Below are 14,965 nucleotides of genomic sequence, written 5' to 3'. Positions count from 1 at the left end.
TGACCCTGGGTAAGTCACTTAACCCCAATTGCCTCAGGGGAAAAAAAAGAGTGTCTACTCTATCTGATACCCCACTATGTCTTAATATAACAGTAAATATATATTACCATAATTGATATATAATATAGTTAGGTGGTGATGTAATATTAATGTAGTACATTATATTGTAATATATTATTCTACATTAATATATCGTATTACAATAGTGTGTGTTATGCTTTATTTAGTGTGTATGGTTGCATTTACAAGAAAAATGTGGAAATTTCTGGTGGTGCCAGAAAATGTACCAAGAGCCCTGGGATGTCTATCTAATTACTGTGCGTGCCCATAGCCATCTATAACTGCATAATGATGGGTAGGAATATAAAAATCCATGTGTGCAAAGGAGGCATATAGGTACATTCTCCAGGTTATGAGATTTCTGTCTTTTTGATTGCATTTCACATAAGTAACTAGTAGAAAATACACATCTGTAATCTATCTTTCCTGCTTAAATATGTATGGGCATATATAAATGAAACATGACATCGTGGAGTCTGGAATGTTACACATTAACATTGTTTATCATTGATAGAATTAAATAGCCCATGCAAGGCCCTGACATCATTTTAAGCAAGTTTATTTGAGGATGCTTTGGCAGAACAGCATTTGGCAAATGGGAGTACACAGGTTATTGAGAGCAGACACAATTAAAGCCTGTCAGACAATTCAGGGCAACACATGGCAGTAAGGATCATCTGAGAGCTCTATCGCTGCTCAGGCCTTTCAGGAGGTCATCTTCCCTTTCTTCCTCCAGTCCAATGTCATCCCACTTGGTATCTGCTCCTTTCGTTCTCTTCATTTGCTAGAAGAAGAAAGGAACTGAAAGGTGAAGGATTGAGGGTGGAAGGATAGTGGGAGAGGATCTTGCTTTAGCTCCAGCCTTGGAAAAGCTTCTCTGTTCTTTATTCCTAGTCTCTCCATCACAGATGTTGGCGGAGAAGAAGGAAAGAGACTTATAGATACTGAATGAACCTCAGACCATAATTAGAGGCAGTTTATTTTAAATCAGTTAAAAAGGTATAAAAAAGAGGTATAAGAAGCTTCTTTGGTTGGGGAACCCATAGGTGAAGTCCCCAGGTCCCTATCCCCGAAACTAAAAATATACTATCCATTCTCACAAAGCTAGGCCTGCTAGCTTGACCAGCGCCATTAAAAATAGCTGCCAGGTCTATAGGACTTGGAATATTAACTTCCTTTATTATAGGTTTTGGCTTATGGGCTGCCCACAGGGAAAGGGGTCCTTGGAAACCATGTACAGGAGTGACTAGCAGATAAATGCTAAGTCTTCCTATTGGTCAATGGAGCAGTTTAGGAACTAGGTGACCAGTGCCTGGTACTAAACACTAACCTTTGAGAATAGGGGTATTAATTGGAAAAACTACTCATGGTTCCACCCCTCCAACCCCAGCCCATTTATTGGTCTACCAGTCTTCATGAGCACCTCCCAGGTGTCTGAAAAGGGGTCAGAGAAAGAGCATAGACATAAAGGAATGTTGTCCTTTATATTACTTGTCCTCCAGAGTGATTGGCAACTGTAAATCCTTCTAAAATCCATCAAGGGCACTTTCAATCCCAGGATCCAAGTCCAAGGAACCTTAAAAGAACCTGAACATCTTTGCTCGCTATTCTTTAGATTTCATCAATCTTTTTGAATTTATTTTGGCTCAATAATGCCAATAATTTGACAGACAATCGTTTTTTCTCTTCCCCATAACATACACACACGCACACACATACACCCCTGCTTCCCTGTGTTCACTTTTAGCTATCCAGGCTAATCAGGTTCAGCCTGAGATTTATCAAATAATAGAATGTCAGAGCAGAAAGAGACCTCTGTGGTCACATAAGGAGGAGAGAGTCCATCCCCTACCAGGCCTCTCCATAACATACATATCCAGACCCCAAATAAGGGGTCCACCCTCCTTGTATCTGTTTGGGGCACTGGAGGGCCATTTCATGCACCTGGTGGGCAAAACATGTCATCCATGGGCCTTGGGTGATAGCTCCCGTTCTTCATACCAGACAATTATCATGTGTTCTTCATTCTGATCAGGCCAGGAAACTGTTTTTTGAGAGCCTAGTGGTACAAGCTGTCTCCTGAAGAATAAAAAAAAAAAGTTTTTAAATGTTTTGTTTGACTAGGAGTTTTGAAAGACACTCATCACTCTAGCTGTGAGGTCTTTTTCCCCTCTCTTCCACACACATACAAACCCTCCCCAATGCACACACACACACACACACACACACACACACACACACTGGGTAGTGCAATGAATCTCCTCTTTTCCTCAGCACATTAGCACTCCCGTAATATTCTCAGCAGCCCAAGCTTTCCAGCCAAATCCCAGGTCTGTGGACAAGGACATCACATAAATCCCTCCCCTTATGAAAGGACAGGCCGAGCAGATGGGACCACACTTAAGTAAACTGTGTGGTGCTCCGTTTATCCACCTTGGGAGACTCAGGGGGGTGGGGAGAGGGGAGACCTGAGTGAAGAGGGGGGTGGGCAACAGAGAAGTCCTTGGGGAGCAGTAGAGAGCAATGATTCCAAGGCTAGTATTCACTTGAATTCCGAGTTGGCCTCTGGGGAAGATGTTTGCGCTCCCCTATAATTCTCTCTCTGATTCTGTCTGTCTGTCTCTGTTTCTCTCCCTCTCTCCTTCCTTTCTTTCTCTTTTCTCTGTCTCTGTCTATTTCTTTTTATCTCTGTTTCCCCCCCTTTTCTCCTCTCTTCTCTGACTCTGTCTCTATCTCTATTTGAATGTCTCTGTTTCTCTTTTATATCTGTTTTATTCCTTTTTTCTCCTCTCTTCTCTGTCTCTGTCTCTATTATTTTTGACTGTCTCTCTGTCTCTTTCTCCCTCCTTCCCTCCCCTCCACTTTTCTCTGTCTCTGTCCGTTTCTGTTTCTGTCACATACACTCATCATATTCTCATTCTGATACTCCCTTCCCTGGAAATCACATCCCTGAGATTTGATAGAAACACGCTGGAAAAGTGAGTCAGTGGGAACTGCTCCTATAAAAAGTGGAAGACCCAAAAGAGATCATTAAGATGGATTCAGGACTGAGATAAGGAGAAGCAGAAAAGGCCCCTAATACAAGAAAACTAAGAATCCTTCCCAAGTTGTGTCTACCAAAGCTATTCCACTTTCAGATAAATTACCTTCTTCCCTGTCTTCAATAAAAAAAAAATTAAAGAAAAAGATGATAAAAAGAGCCAGCTATTTAATTAAAATCTTGGTGTAGAATGAATAGATGATAGGATCATAGATCTACTTTGCCTACTTTTCTCCCCAGAGCCAAGGCCAGCGAGATACCAAGTACACTGCCCACTCCTAAGGCTTGCCTCTGTCTCTCTGGGCATGTCGGCAAGACAGAAGGCAGGTGGGCGGATGGAGTGGCAGACACAGCCATGCCCAGCCCTCACCAGGAAGTGCACAGACTGTGAAATTACACTGGGCTGGACAACTTAACACAACTCTAACCCTTGGGGTACTGAAATAATTAACTTGCTAATCGGCCACACATTGATTTCCCCACCCCCACTTTTTTCCTTTTCTTTCTTCTTAAAAAAAGGGGGGGCTGTCAAATTACCCTTGGTTCAGTTTCCTGGAGAAAAGTAACACATTTCAAGAAATACCCTGACTGCCCCCTAGACTTAGGAAGGGGAGCCATCAAAAATTAAGCTATTTTCTAACAACCTTCCTGCCCTGACTTTACCCCCATCAGCCTCAGCCTCGGTGGACAAACCCAAAATATTTTGAGGGATTGCCTAATCTTACACTCACCTCCAGGAAGCAGGGATTTTTGAGCCACATTTTCTAGCATTCTAGAAAACTATGTTCACCCTACTTGTTGGCATTTTAAAAAAAAAAGCCACATGCTCTATGCCAGAAAAGAGGATGGATTATAAAATTTAGGATATTAGAAGTAGAAGAGACCTTAGTTGGGCCCATTTCAAAGAAGAGAAAATTGAGGCTGAGAGAGTAGAAACTTCTCACTTATTCAACTTGTTAGTGAGGCAGGGCAGAGACTAAAACACAAATCTCCCACTTCTCATTCTAGCCTTCTTTCTATTACAAGGCACCTGAGTTCCTGCTGATGGGGACAGTGATGGGTAGAAGAAAGAAAAAATAATATTACTGATTATGCCAGTCAGGAAGACCTCAGTTCAAATCCCAGTACCTCAGAAACTTAACATCTCTATGCAAGTAGCTTGGATCTCTCAGGGTTTCGGACTCTTCATCCATAGAATGAGGCTTTTGGGCTCAGTGACCTCCCTAGCCCTTTCTAGCTCTAAATCTACCATCTCATGATCCTGTAAGCAGGGATTTCAACAAATAATAAATTATGTAGAAAGGTAAGGAACAGCTTGCTTAAGGATGAGGGCAGGGTGTTGTGAAATGAAGAAGAAATTTAAAGAAGTAAGTAGTAAAATCTTGAAATTGTTCCCTTGTTCCAGTCTATATTTAGAAGTATGGACATTGTATAGTTCCAAGGACATAAGTCTTAAGTTGACCCGAAGTCTCTAAGGAATCTTTCACCAGAGTTTCCCAGTGCGGACAGATCTGAAACATAGACATCAATAGATTCTAATATTCTGTGCGTGTGTGTGTGTGTGTGTGTGTGTGTGTTGGTGTGACTTCCTAAAGTACTCAGGCAAAAACCTTGATTTTTCCACAGATTAGATGATTGCAGATGAATACATAGCTCTCCCAAAGGATCCTGAAGGATTAAAAAATAATAATAGCCTGCATTTTTATAAGTACTTCACAAATATTATCTCACTTTTTTATCATTACAATTTTGGGAGGTGGTGGTTGTTATTATTTCCATTTTATAGATAAGAAAACTGAGACAAACAGAGTTTCTTTTCTGGCAGAACAGAAGTTAAAATGGTATGCAGCAGGTATGGGAGAGGAGCACAACCCGGGAACAGAGCGATAGAAGATCAGTCATTGTGAATGGGATCTGTATCTATTTGGATGGGATCTGTAGCTGTTTGGATGTATGTTTCCACCTCCATGACTCGATGTATGGTACAGTAGGATTCTAATTGGCCTTACATATTGAAAGGTAACTGATTTCCTTTGTGTGTACATTTATTACTAGGCCCAACTCTTTTTCCCCCCTAAAACTCCTTCTTCTCCCTGTTGAGCTGACCATGCTTCTGGATTTATGAAGAGAGATGTTTTAGCAGAAATCCCCCAGAGTGTCCCATCAGCCCTAAATCCCAGGCCCGCTCTCCCCCCCAAGACCCCATGACACACAGCATGCCAAAACCGCTTCCTCTTGCCTATGCATTAGCCATCCATTGTCGCTCCCTGACATCTCTCACACATAAAACCGTAAGAGAGAAATAAAATATCTGTCTCTTGGCGAAAATAAAGCTTTGCCTCCCTCCTGATCTATAGGATATAAAATAAAGCCGCAGCTTCGATAGTGGCTTTTTTCCTTATGCTGGGGTTGCCTTTGCACACACGGAGACAATGAAGATGGATGGCTTGGGACAGGGCCCAACCTCCTGGGGCTGCCTTCACCCTCTTTTATTATAGTCTCTCTTTCTCTTTTCCTCTCTACTTTCTTTTCTTTCTGACTTTATTTGCCTTTTATATGCCCTTCTTTTTTTATCTCTATAACTTTATTCCATCTCTCTCCGTGTTCTTAAAGCAGTACAGAGAGAGTCTCCCCATGTTCCCAGTTCTTTGCCCCCATTTCAACCTCACTCCACTCCCCCCCAACTCCCTTTCTACTACTAATGTTGCTCTTGCTGTTTAGGGATTTGCTTTGGTCAAACAGAGGAATGCTTCTAAGGGGAATTTAAAATGAATTTAAGAAAAAAAAAGTTGCCTTTTTTTTTTTTCTGGGGAGCTACATCCTCTCACTCTTTGGTCTGTATGACTTCAATGTTTATGGGCAGGAATGTTTATTTATTTAGTCTTCAGAAGGAGGCCAGCAGGAGAAAGCAGCCTCCTCCCTGAGGGCCTCCCCAGCTACTGAAGCCAAACTCAAGAGCTGTATTCAGCAGAGAATTGCCTCTGGCAGCATCCAAAGGAGACTGAAACTGAGGCCCTTCTACCCAACTGGGTCAAGGCAGTGCTGGCTCAGGTCCAACCTCATTTGCATCTCTCTCTCTCTCTCTCTCTCTCTCTCTCTCTCTCTCTCTCTCTCTCTCTCTCTCTCTCTCTCTCTCTCTCTCTCTCTCTCTCTCTCTCTCCCGTTCCCCACTATTTTCTCCCTAAAGACACAAGTGTTCCACCAGCAAAGCAGGAGGAGGAGGGAAGAGGGTGAACCTCTTTATCCTTGGGTTGCCGCTTGAACTTATACATAATACTTAGGCTGTCCTTTAAACCATATAAATGAACAGATTCATGCATGTATGTGTGCAATCGCAGAATCTTCCAGCGATAAACAGACAGGTACTCTCTTGTACAATCATATACATGTGCATTTACACTCAGCAATAGAAATTTACATTCTCTCCCAAGTTATCCAGTATGTCCGTCTTTCTCAGGGACTATCATTCCATGTATAATATGTCCCTTTTCCCCCAATATTGTTTAACTCTGTTTCTTGCTCTTTGTCTCTATAACTCTCTCCTCCCTTTCTTTTGTCTCTTCTTTCTCCATTATCTCTCTCCTTTCCTCCTTTGCTCTGTCTTTCACTTTTCTGACTTTCTCCTCTTCTCTCCTCTCCCCTTCAACTTCCCCCCCTCTCTCTTTCCTACTTTCCCTTCCTTACTTCTTTCCTTCCCCTCCCCCTTTGTTTTTGTATCTATTCCTTCCCCCCACCTTAATCACTTAATGTTACCTGTCCTCATTTCAGATACATTTAACCCCTGATTTCTCTGGTTTTGCCACACATTCGGTGGGTGTTCTGGAGAAATGATCCAGAATTAAGTTACATCTGAAAGAGAAAGTCATTACATCTAGAAGAGTGATGTGATGCTACTCTGAGAGTTACCTTATATGGGAGATAAGGGGGAAACAAGGGAGGAGCTTCATCACTAAAAGACAGAAAGTGCCTTTGAGCATTGTGCTTGGAGAAACTAGGAAGAAGGATGGATATTCTGTGATAAAAGATGAATTAGGATTGAGCAGAATAACCACAGACAATCTGGGAAGAGAACTGAATTAATGGAAGGTGGGTTCTTGAGAATACCCATTTCCAGGATCTGCTCTCTGTTCAGAAAGATACAGAACAAGTCCCAAAGGTGTAGGAAACATTGGAGGATCTAGGTTAGAAGGGATAAACAAATCCCAGAGCACAGATTCATATCATTCTGAAAATAGTCCCCTCAGTTACTTTCCTTTCTTCTATCCTTCCTTTCCCCCCCTCTTTTCCTTCTTATTCTTTCCTTATTTCCTTACATCTCTTCTCCTTCTGTTGCTGCTATTGCTCCACTTCCTCTTTTCTCTTAATTTTCTTTTTTTGTTTCCTTTTCTCTCTTCTTTCCTCTTCTCCATTTTCTCCTTTTCTTTTTTCTTCTTCTTTCATCTATTCCTTTTCCAATTTATTTTCTCTGTTCTTTTCTCTCCTCTCCCTTCTTATTCTCTCTTTATTCTTCCCATTCTTTGCTTATATTTCTTTTCTATCTTCTCCTTTCTGGTATTGCTCTTTCTCTTCTGCCTCCTCTTTTTTTCTTAATTTATTTCTCTATCTTGTTTCCTCTTTTCTTTTCCCCCTTCTCCATTTTCTCTTTTCTCCATTCTCTTCTTTTCCCCCTTATTTTTCTCATTCTCTTTTCTGCTTTATCTCCTCTTCTCACTTATCTCCCCATCTTCTTTTCTCCTGTTCCTCCTCCTCCTCTTCTTCCTCCTCCTCTTCCTCCTCCTTCTCCTTCTCCTCTTTCTTCTTCTTCTTCTTCTTCTTCTTCTTCTTCTTCTTCTTCTTCTTCTTCTTCTTCTTCTTCTTCTTCTTCTTCTTCTTCTTCTTCTTCTTCTTCTTCTTCTCTTCTTCTTCTTCTTCTTCTCTTCTTCTTCTTCTTTCTCCTCCCCCTCTTCCTCCCTCCCTCTCTCTCTCTTTTCCTCCCTCTAACTTGGTATCGCTCCAGATATTGGCAGTGACTGCCGCCATTAGGTAAGGGGAGAAAGTCAATTAGTCAGAGGATTAATTACTGTGAGACTGCAAAAGCGGTTTGTTTTTTCTTTCCCGAGCTCTTGTGTGCGCGCGCTGCTAGTGTATGTCCGCACTGTACACAGATATAGCAACACGTGCATGTACCTAAATATCCTCCGTCACACCATTTTAACACGCTTTATTTATTTGTAGGGCTTCTGCGCACAGCCCCTCACACTTTCTTCCACAACCAAATCGAATCTCCCATCGTAAATGTTGTTCCCTTTTCTCCTTTATGTGATCACCACGCCTTACACACACTCTCACTTTCACGCTTGTTCCTCCTCATAGTCTGTCTGTATCTGAGTCCCCTCTGCCTCAGTGTCTTTGCCTTTCTTCCTGTGCCTTTGTATCTAGGCATCTGCCTATCTGTCCGTCTCTCTCTTACACACACACACACGCACCCACACGCCCGCTTGCACTTAGACGGTCAAAGGCTGAAACAGAAAAAGACAGAAATAGACAAAGGGGGGGAAAGATAGGGGAGAGGAGAAGAAGGTGTGTGTGTGTGTGTGTGTGTGTGTGTGTGTGTGTGTGAGAGAGAGAGAGAGAGAGAGAGAGAGAGAGAGTTTCTATACTTTCTCCCTCTGCTTCCGCAAACTTGCATCTTGAACTTTCTTCTCTTTTTTCGTTCATTCCAGAAAGCTACCCCAACAGGAACTCTCTTCCTTCCGCCCCAGTTCACCTGTACCCGCAAGCAGAGGGACAAACGCAGAGTGTGTAGGGGCGTAGTGCCCCTACACCTTTCCTAGTCTGGGCCACATCCGGGTGTCTCTGGGCTCCCTCCCCGATCCTAGCTTCCCCAAGCCAACCGGGTTTTTTGTCCCAGAGGGAAGTGTTCTTGTCTAGCACGCAAAGCTAGGAGACTAGAGAGACAGAACTCTGGTGACAGACCGAGAGAAAGAGAAACTGGCAGGGGGCAGGAGAGGCGAGAAAAAAAAAAGGTGGAAATGCAGACAGCGAGCAGGCTACGCTATCCTGTAAAAAGGAGGAAATTCCTGCGGCAAGTTGCCTGAGCAGGGTGTCTCAAGGAAATCTCTTCTCTCCCAGGCTGCCTGGATTTCTGTTGGACACCATTGGGATGGAAAATATTCGGTTCTCCTGGCAAAGACCAAACGGGAAGGGCACCAGGACCTGATTGCTTCTGGCCCCTAAAAGCCTTCCTTCTTTGGACTTTTCGACCCTTTCTGGATAACTAAGTTTTATTAGAAGGTAGGGACCTCTTGAATGTCTTCTCATCAGACGGGACCTCACCACAGGGGAACCAGCACAGCCAGGGAGAGAAGATGGTTCAGAATACTTTGTGTAGAACACCAGCTTAATGTTGGAGAGGAAACAACTGACCTTGAAAATAGGAAGACTTGGATTTTAATTCTGACTCTGTCACCCTTTGGCTGAGTGACCTTGAACAAGTCATTTCACACCAACTAAAGGGCTTCAATTTTCTCTTCTGTTAAATGAAAGGTTAGACTAGATAATGTCTAAGATTCCATTCAACACCGACATTCTGCGGTCTTGCTTGATAAAGGAGGGGAATTCCCTCTCCAAGAGACCTGAAAGTCACTGAGTAACATGAGGGAAAGTCATTGAGTAACATGAGGGAAATAGAGACAAGAGAGCAGGATTGGGCAAGAGGAGAAGGGTGTGTACTGCCTTTAGACTCAGCTCTGACCCATTCGGCTTTACTATCTGCAGGATGCCTAGGTTATTTGTTAAAAAATCTTCTTCACTCCAGCCCCCAACACTGTACTCAAAACGCTTTCTGAAGGGGAGATCGAACGATGCTAAAACTCTGAAGATTCTTAGTTCTCTTGGATCTTTATTTACTGCTTCCTAGTAGAGAGAAACTAGGACGTTGGGAAAATCTGATTCTGTCTTTCTCATGCTTTTGGGCTTAGATGGGAGGAAAACTAGAATGAATCCACAGTGGCTGAACAAGAAGGAACGAAAGCCCTTGATGAAAATAACCTTTCATGGGGCAGCATCTGGACTATGAGTGATTGTATCCATATCTGTGCGAGTATTCATGTGTCTTTGTATGTTTGTGAATGCTAATAACATGCTTGTGTCAGTGCTCTGTGTATGTGCTTATATACACATGTGAATGTGGCTGAATAAGGGAAACTTATGCACCTGGAGGACCTTATGAGCAGTGTACTCAAAACGATTCCAATTTAGGGGCTTTTTGGAAGTCACTCTTCTCAGCAATAAAATAGGTAAAATGTCATTGCTCCAGTGTTCCACACAAATAGACTCGGGAAGCTGATAGAATGTTGTCGTAAAAGATTTAAATTTAAGTTTCTAATAGGATCGCCTGAAAATGAGTCTGCTTCCCTTTTCCCCCCTCCCCCAGTTCTCAATTCACCTGGGAACCTGCTAAATCGACTTGGGCGATGCCAGAGACAGAACCCTCATTTCCTAAAGCCCTCCTCCCTTCTTCGTTGCACTCCATAATAATTCGAATAGCTTGTATGTGAAGCATTTTGCATATTTTAATGCGCTATAAAAATAGCAATAATTATTACTTTTGACTTTCGGGTCTGTTCTCGAAGTGGGTTCTGTGGGGTGATTTGAGCGTTCATGCCTTCTTTGCGCACAAGCAGGAACCGAGAACTGGTGGCCGCTTTAGTCCCTTGGCCCCAAATAAGCTGCAAGTCCAAGCTTACTGTCCCTGAGCCGCCCACTTTCCACCTACACGCCTCCGAAGCTCAGACTTCGGTAGGGACGGCAGCCGGGTCCAGCTGTCACCTTATAGGTCCCCAGCCCCCAGGGTTCCCCCTGTTTTGCATGAGAAGGAACCCAGCTGGGCCGGGGGCGGGGGGTGAGCCGCCCCGGACTCGGGTAGCTATTGATTCCAGAGAGGGGCGGTTGGGTCGAGGGAGCCAGCGGGCGAGAACCCGCACAGCTGCAGGGGAGAAGAAGCCCCTAGCTTGGTGGGACAGCCACCTCATCCCAGATTCGAACTTCGACCTCAATGGTGGGGGGGACAGTAGGGGAGCCCTTAAGCGTTTAAAGACACTGGAAGAAACTGCAGCAATACTGGAGCCTCATCTTCCAAATCCACCGATTTTCTACTGGATGCTAGATCTGCAGACAGAGCAGAAGGAACTAAAGCTACGGAGCTGAGGTCTCTTTCCAATTCCCCCACCCCAAACCTCGATATTAGGGGCCCAACTCCTGGAGAGACTTATAAACTTCACAAAACTTAGTAAGCTGGTTGAGAGACTTTTTAATTGGGGTCTGCGCTACCCCCGGGATTCACACTTGGGGAGTAGAAGAAAGGAGGAGAATTCAACCTTTTCTTCCATTCTAGAAGGGATGAGGTCCGGAGCAATCTTATGTCTAGATTCAGGAGGAGAGACAGGCAGGCTGGGGCAGGCAACGGGAGGCAAAGGCCATAGGCCTCAGGTTTGGTTTTAAGTAAAAGGTGGTGACCTCAAAGGTCTGCACTGTCCCGGCCCAGAAGAGGAGTGATAGGGTAAATGAAAGGGAGGCCTGGAGAACCCGAAACCCAGAAGGTTGCTTAACCGAATTCGTTGTAGCCGTTTCTCGCTTTCGCAGGAAGAGGTGGTTCGAGTTTCTGGGGAGTTTTTTCCCGGGGTGGGAGCCGGCACATCAGGCTCACTCCGGGCTCCCTGAGCTACGGTTCTGAAACTCCTTTGCTTAGGATCTCCTACATAGGGCTGGCCTTCCAGGTCACCTTAGTCAAAGAAATGACAAATCCCATGGAAGGGATTTGTAGCTGCCGCCGCCCCAGCTGCAGCCGCCGCGAACCCCGGCCTCTCTAGATCCCATACTTTGAGGAAATGAGACCCAGAGGTTGGGAGAGAAATACCGGGAGGAGAGCCGATCCTGCCTCGAACCACTAACCATCTGAAGGCCCCATCTCAGGAAAAAGCCCGATTAACAACAGAGACTGAGTCCCTGAAATGGAATTTAGGGTTGAACAGATCTGCGGTAGGGGATCGCGAGATGTCGGTTCACTGCCTGCCAAGCTCATAACTCACCTCCCCCCCCCCCCCCCCCCCCCACCCCCAATGCTCTCCATTCTGAGCAAAATCAGACTCCAACACACCTGGCGAGAAATGACCCCGGGACTGGTGAAGATTCCGAGTCAGTCCTGGGTCCTGAGGAAGGGGAGTTGACAAGAACCCAGTAAAGCATGCTCCAAAGCGTTGGGGAGTGGACGCCGTATTCCTAGAGCTCGGGGAGGGAGAGAGATCCGAGAATTAATCTCCTTCCCCCAGCGCTCAACACGCTCTCCCGCACCCAGCTGCTGGGGTCTGAGATCCTCCCTCAATCTCCCCTCAGAGCCGCCGTGGGAGTTAGTCCTACGACTTCCCTCCGAGTCATTTCTTACTGAATTGAGATTTCTCCAACTCAACAAGTTTTCTCACTGATTCTTGCCTTGACGGCAACTCCCCATTCGTCGCGCTGTTCCCATTCTAGCCGCCTCCCCCCAACACTATTCTTGGCCTCCGGCCTCGAGCCCCTCCACCTTCTCCCCCGCCTCACTACCACACCCCCGCCCTTGTCAGGAAAGCGTCCAAATAACTTTCACGGAGAGCTCAGCGGGGGGGAAGGAAGTAAAGTCTTCCAGAGATCGGAGTCCCTAGGACTTGGCTGGGGAAGGGGAGGGGAGGAAGGGAATGGCGATTCGAAGGGGAAAGGGTGAAGGCCCGAGTAAGCAAGAGGGAAGGAGGCAGAAGTTTCTACAGTCCCCCGCCCTCTAGTCGATTTCCCCAAAGACGCGCTCTGTGCTTCCGGCCCAAGGAAGTCAAAGGGAGAAATATGTACCTATTGCATTCTTAAACCGGACCGTGTGCCCAGGTCCAATCCCGTGCTCGCCCGCGATGTCACGACCCCTGGACAATGCTCGGTCCTCCAATTCCCGCCCCTACCCACTCCTCCCCTCTCCAGTCCTGCAACCAACCCGTCACTTATTCCCAGCCTCCCTTCATCGCGTTTCTTTCTCCCAAACTTGCTGTTGCCTTACCGGGTCAGGACTGATCACCGGGCCGCCGCGCCACGCCGCGCCGCGTACTTTGCCGCGGGTCCCGTGGCTGATTCACTATAAGCGGTCTCGCTGCACTCTCCCCGGCCGCCGGGATGGATAATGGTTTACAGAGGGACCGCGAGTCTCTGATTGGCCGCCGCCCGCAGTGACGTAGTCGAGCGCTGCATTAAGGCTAGGGGGCTTCCAGAGCGGCTGGGAACAGCCGAGAGCAGTGACGAAGCCGCCGGAGCCTGAGAGAGACGCACGGACGGGGACGGGGGACTGGGGACAGGCACTCAGGGAGAGAGACAGCCACGAGCCGCGGCGGAGCCAGCAGAAGAGACAATCTGTACAGACCTGGTGGAACCGTGGTCACTAGGACGATAGGGATTTCTTTGGCGATCTGTGAGGACCTGCCCTCTCTCTAATCCTTGGAAGAAAAAAAAATTAGGAAGCCAGAAAGGGCACTGATATTTGCAACCGCAACAACAACAACAACAACAACAAAAAAAAAAAAAAAAAAAAAGAAAGAAAGAAAGAAAGAAAAAGCGGGAGGTGGGAGAAGGAAAGGAAAGAAGGAAAAAAGGAGGTAAAAAACCTGAGTTCTGCCCCAACCCCTCCCCCAGCGATTGCCTCCGGGACACTCACCCACAGCCACAAAGCTGGCCGAGCAATGCGGGACTGCGCGTGGAGCTGGAGGGAAGCAGTGACCAGAGAAATGATTGGTCGGGCGCGCTGAACTGAGGATCCGGCCTCCCCTGGACCAGGAGCTGAACCGGAGGGGAGCGCGCAGAGCCCGCTGGGCCGCTCCGAAGAGACCTAGGCAAAAGGGCGGTGGGCAAAGAGGTGCAGCCAGCGCGCCTCTAGGCGACCTCCCTAGTGGAAGCCTCTCTGTCCAGTTTTTATTGATACAAATATTTCTTTTTAAAAAAGGCAACAACAACAACAACAAGCAAAACCAACAAGCCAACAAGAGCTTTCCCCTCCCTCCTCCCCCGTCGCCTCAGCTGGCGTCTCCTGTCTTGCTGCCCCCCTCCCTCCCTCGCTGCATCCCCATCTCCACCCCCCTCCTTCAGGCCAAGAGCTGCGTTCCATTCTCTTCCCCACCCCCCACCCCCCACCCTTCGACCCGCTGGGCTATGCTGGAAGTTTAGGATCCAAAGCTCCTTCACTCATTTAAAATTTTTCATTTATTCCCCCCTTTTAAATCGCTTTGTGGAGAAACACGCGCGCGCGCGCACACACACACACCTGCACCCCTGAGACACTCAGACAGAGACACCCCAAGACAAAAGCAAATGCACTTTGACTTCTGACTGCGCCTACCTCAGACCTGAGAGAACTCATCGCTTGGGTGGTTTCCGTGTAGACGGTTCTCCGCTGAGCTCTTGCCTTTCCGACTTTATTTATTTATTTTGGTTCCCGCGGTTCTCAGTGACCTTCATTCTTCATCCAGCTCCTTGCCCACGGGTGGCTCTGCCCTCCGGGATTCCGTCTCCCAGCCCCAGGAGCTTCACCTGCCCCAGCTCTGACCCAGGGATCATTCCCACCCCCCTCCTCCTAAGCCACACTTATTTCTTTTTTTTTTTTCTTTTTCTCTTTTTTTCTCCTCTCCTCTTCTGGTTTTGTTTGTTTGTTTTTAAAGATTTTGGTGTGCGTTTTCGATTCTGCACAACCCAGCTGGTTTGTTTGTCGGTCTCTCACCTTTTGGGGGGGGGTAAGAGGACGGGGTCGAAGGCTACTGCTAGCCCTCTTCTGAGGGCCCCCCCTCTTTTAGACTTACTTGCCTGCCCTGTTCTGAGCCCCCT

The 14,965-nt window shown here is 46.3% G+C and overlaps 1 long non-coding RNA gene across 1 annotated transcript; it reads right to left on the bottom strand.

The window, feature by feature from the left end:
* Positions 1-603: 603 nt before the first annotated feature.
* On the bottom strand, positions 604-14,733 carry LOC127559922 (uncharacterized). The gene is made up of 5 exons (XR_007953230.1): positions 14,484-14,733; positions 13,158-13,976; positions 12,237-12,364; positions 2,005-2,139; positions 604-844 (listed from the first exon to the last, which is right to left on the bottom strand). It is a non-coding gene; the product is annotated as an uncharacterized LOC127559922 (long non-coding RNA).
* Between the last annotated feature and the right edge of the window lie 232 nt (positions 14,734-14,965).

The sequence above is a fragment of the Antechinus flavipes genome, chromosome 4, assembly GCF_016432865.1.
Source record: "Antechinus flavipes isolate AdamAnt ecotype Samford, QLD, Australia chromosome 4, AdamAnt_v2, whole genome shotgun sequence".
NCBI classification, from domain to species: Eukaryota; Metazoa; Chordata; class Mammalia; order Dasyuromorphia; family Dasyuridae; genus Antechinus; species Antechinus flavipes.
This window is presented reverse-complemented; position numbering and strand designations above follow the sequence as displayed.